Source organism: Pinus tabuliformis, chromosome J (genome assembly GCF_031772625.1).
Source record: "Pinus tabuliformis cultivar Carrire ecotype Pingquan chromosome J, CPIR1, whole genome shotgun sequence".
NCBI classification, from domain to species: domain Eukaryota; kingdom Viridiplantae; phylum Streptophyta; class Pinopsida; order Pinales; family Pinaceae; genus Pinus; species Pinus tabuliformis.
This window is the reverse complement of record NC_142295.1, coordinates 1,159,917,831-1,159,922,457: the sequence shown is the minus strand read 5'-3', so window position 1 is coordinate 1,159,922,457 and position 4,627 is coordinate 1,159,917,831. Positions and strand designations below refer to the sequence as shown.

At 37.7% G+C, this 4,627-nt stretch overlaps 1 pseudogene; it reads left to right on the top strand.

Moving 5' to 3' along the window:
• Positions 1–399: 399 nt before the first annotated feature.
• On the top strand, positions 400–1,668 carry LOC149231214 (plant UBX domain-containing protein 7 pseudogene; annotated as a pseudogene).
• Positions 1,669–4,627: the final 2,959 nt, after the last annotated feature.

Here is a 4,627-nt window from a genome sequence, read left to right as displayed (position 1 = left end):
CCAAGCTGAGAGGCTGGTGGAAACGGACAGTTGCACTGAAAATTGGATTATCATGTTCGAGGACTGGTTCTTCCCTTCTTAACACTGAATATATTAAGCCGACGTTTGGTTGTGAGGTCTAATTTCCTTTTTAATAATATTACATTGATATTTGACGGATTGACGTCGTGATAAAAAATAGAATAGGGTCACGTCGTTTGATTAATGTGCACCGAAAATAGTATAGTACATATTAAGAGAGGAGTCAGTTTCTCTCTGACCATGAGTTACTTTCGACCTATAGTCTAGCAATAGCATTTGCGCGTCTTGGGCATTTTTAACATAAATAAAGAAATAGATTTCTGAGGGGGATCTATTTGAACTTATATTTCTTGTTCTCGTAACAAAATTCGTTAATCAATGGAAACCTCGGCAGAGAAGCAGGAACAGATTGTTTCATTCGTTGAAATAGTTGGGGAATCGACAGAAAAGGAGCGGCAGTTTTTGGAGGCAACCAACTGGAATCTAGACGAAGCGATACAGTTATTCTATGCTCAGTCTGATAATCATGAATTGCCATCGGCTTCTACTAGTTCTAATTTAAGTAATGCTCCAGTAATGCAAAGCCATGAGTACAGTGACCATACAGACTATGTACGCCCACCACTACCAGTTAAGAGGGAAGCCTTATACGATGATGAGTTTATACGAAGAAGAGATCAACAATCGGCAGAACCTAATTCCTCCTGGGCTTTTTGGGATAAAGGCAATGATAGATTGGAAACTCTGTATCGCCCACCATTGGAATTGATGTTCAAAGGGAGTTTTGAACAGGCTAAGGTGGAAGCTGCAGGCCAAGGAAAATGGCTCATCGCAAATATACAATCCCCAAAAGAATTCAGCTCTTATATGCTTAATAGAGACACTTGGGCCAACGAGGGTGTGAGGGAGACTAGAAGTGCATTTTTCATTTTCTGGCAAGTTTATGAGGACAATGAAGAAGGGCGAAAGGTGTCCACCTATTATCATTTGAGTGAGATTCCGTCCACACTTGTTATTGATTCTATTACTGGACAAAAAATGAAAGCTTGGACAGGCACCATCGATCCACAGGAATTGTTACAGGATTTGATACCTTATATGGATAAGGGCCCCAAGGAATTCAGCCTTCGAAGGAGGAGGAGGGTGACATCAAATGTTAATAATAATATTGCACATGAACAGATAGTGACATCAAATGTTAATAGCAATGCACATGAACAAATAGTACAAGGGAAAGACGTTTTAGCTGACTTTGCTTCTTTGGCAATCAATGATGATACTCAACAAAAAGCAGCAGTAGAGGCAATCAAGGAAGATAATGAACAAAAAGCAGTAGAGTCTATCAAGGAAGATAATCAAGAAAAAGCTGCAGAGGAGCCACAAGGTGATAAAGGAGTGAACATCTGTCGGTTATGTGTCCGTTTTCCTGATGGCAAGAGAGTGCAGAGGAGGTTTCTGCAAACTGATCCCATACAGTTACTTTGGTCCTTCTGTTCTTCTCAAGTCAAAGAAGCCAGTGATGGGCGGCAATTTAAACTGGCACATGCAGTTCCTGGTGCATCATCTAAGACATTAGAATATGATACCAACATGAGCTTTGGAGACTCTGAACTTTCCAATACACTCATTTCCATGACGTGGGAATGAAATTTCGAAATTGTAAGATATAGTAAATACCCTCAAGCATTTTGTCGTTTTATTCTGCTTCTATATCATATTGTAAATGGTAACCTCGCACGTTCTCACAGATATAACCCTTTCCATGTAAATCCTGTATACTTAATTGTAAACTTAGCTTAAATGTGAACATTTCAATGTGAACTTACATTTAAACAATGAGAATGTTTTAGAAGTACATTGAATATATTCCGAATCTGAATAATATATTAGGGATGCTATAACTATGCATTGCCTTTTCTTTACGTGACTTGCACCTTTGTAGTGATTCAGTGAATCTTGAAATTTGATCAATCACTTATAATAATCTTTGTGTTTCCATGTAGCTTTTGAATTGTTTACACAAAAGCAGTAGAAACTAAACTAGCTTTAAATGGATGTGATAATGCACAAAAGTGTGCATACTTGGAAAGTCTGTTAACTACACCCATGATGACACTCTTTCCCTCAGACTTCGGTAAACGTGTGATAAAATCCATTGAAACCTCCTCCCATTGTTGGCTTGGAATGGATAAAGGATGTAATAGACCCGAGGTCTTAATTGTTTCAACTTTATTTTGTTGGCAAACCAAACATTCTGCCAGAAACTTTTGAACATCTGATTTAAGGCCATCCCAAAAAAATTCCTTCTTAACCTTGTAGTAAGTTTTTAAAAATCCTGAGTGCCCTCCTAAGGGAGAAGTGTACAATTCCATAAGAATCTTTTGCTTGAGTTGTGAATTCTTACAGAGGTATAAGCGATCTTTGTACCATAACGAATCCTTTTGCCAGCTAAATGTATCAGATGTACTGGAATCTTGTTGTAACTTTCGAATAAGTGCCCACACTTGTCCATCATTCTTCCATTCCTCCCTTGCTTCGTTTATCGAATCTAGTTGGATAACAAAAATGGTGCACAACAATGCCTCCACATCCTCATCCTTTCTTGAGAGTGCATCTGCCACCACATTTTGCTTCCCTTTTTTGTAAATGATTTCAAATTCATAACCCAACATCTTTGTGACCCACTTTTATTTCTCTTCAAAGGATAATCTTTGTTCTAGAAAGTATTTAAGGCTATCATGATCCGTTTTTACCTTGAAGTGTGTTCCCATTAGGTAGGGTCGCCATTTCTTAAGTGCATGTAGTATTGCCAACATTTCCTTCTCATAAATAGCTTTCTGTAAAAACTTTCCCTTGATTGGACGAGTTTCAAAAGAAATGGGTCTTTCATCTTGCATTAAAATAACTCCAATTCCATTTCCTGAGGCATCACATTCCACAATAAAGGTTTCTGTGAAGTCTGGTGTAGCTAAGACTGGTGCTTGGCTCGTTGCTTCTTTAAGATGTTCGAAGGCCTTTGTTGCTTCTGGAGTCCATGAAAATGCATCTTTCTTCAATAATGTTGTTAGAGGTGCTGCTATTCTCCTATAATTCTTAACAAACTTGTGATAATACCCTGTCAACCCAAGAAATCCTCGCAGATGCTTTATGGATGTGGGGATTTTCCATTACCTAATGGCTTTAATTTTGCTAGGGTCTACCTTAACTCCTTCATGAGATACAATATGACCTAGATATTCCACCTCTTGTACTCCAAAGAAACATTTGGCTCTTTTTGCATTTAATTGCTTCTCCTCCAATAGTTGTAGCACTTGTTAACATGTTCAACATGATCCTTCCAAGACTTTTTGTAGATTAGTATATCATCGAAAAATAGTAACACAAATTTTCTAAGGAAGGGTTTGAAAATGGAATTCATCAAACCTTGAAATGTAGAAGGTGCGTTGGTAAGGCCAAAAGGCATGACCAAAAATTCATAATGACCCTCATGAGTTCTAAATGTTGTTTTCGGAATGTCTTCAGTCTTCATTCTGATTTGATGATATCCTAAATGAAGATCCAACTTGGTGAAGTAAATTGATCCATGCAATTCATCCAGTAATTCATCAATGACAGGAATGGGAAGCTTATCTTTAATAGTGAGCTTGTTGAGATCCCTATAATCCAGACACATTCACCATGATCCATCCTTCTTGTGCACTAATACTACTGGAGCAGAGAAAGAACTTTGACTAGGTTGAATTATACCAACCTCTAGGATTTCTGCAACCATACATTCAATTTCACTCTTTTGGGCATAGGAATATCTAGACGGCCTTATGTTTGGAGGAACACTTCCTGGAATGAGATGAATAGCATGATCATGATCACGAATAGGTGGGAGACCTTTGGGAGTGTCAAATACCTTGGAATGATTGTCCAAGACTTTTTGGAGATCTGGAGAAATAGATGATTTAGATGTGGAAACATCTAATGAACATAATTGTGCAATTACACCTCTTTGTTCATTTTTTAGAAGCTTTGTCATACCGTTAGAGCTTATTATCTTTCCTGGTTTCCTTTCAATACCCCTTAATTCAACTTCCTTTCCTTCCATAGAAAATTTCATGAAAAGTTCTTGAAAATTAAAAGCTATTGTACCTAAGGATTGTAGGCATTGGACTCCTAGTACAACATTAGCACCTCCCATTGGAATGGAAAGCATTGGGCTAGTCAATACATATTCTCCTATGGATAGCTTGATATTATGGCACTTTCCAGAGAAATTTATTGTTCCTCCATTTGCAACCATCACTTGACACTCTAGTGCTGGATATAGGAAGCAATTCAATTCTTTTGCTACCTTACAGTGAATAAAATTGTGGGTACTTCCTGAATCAATCAACACTATTACCTTTTTCTTCTTGATTTGTCCTTCTATCTTGATGGTTTGAGGAATGGTAATTCCAGCCAATGCATTACAAGATATCGTTGGATTCATTTCTTCTACACCTTTCTTTAAACCATCCATCTTAGCTTCTACATCTTTCTTTAAACCATCCATCTTAGATTCTGTTCCCTTTTGTGCAAGGGACAGTTGTTGCACTTGGTCTTGTAATTTTGATAT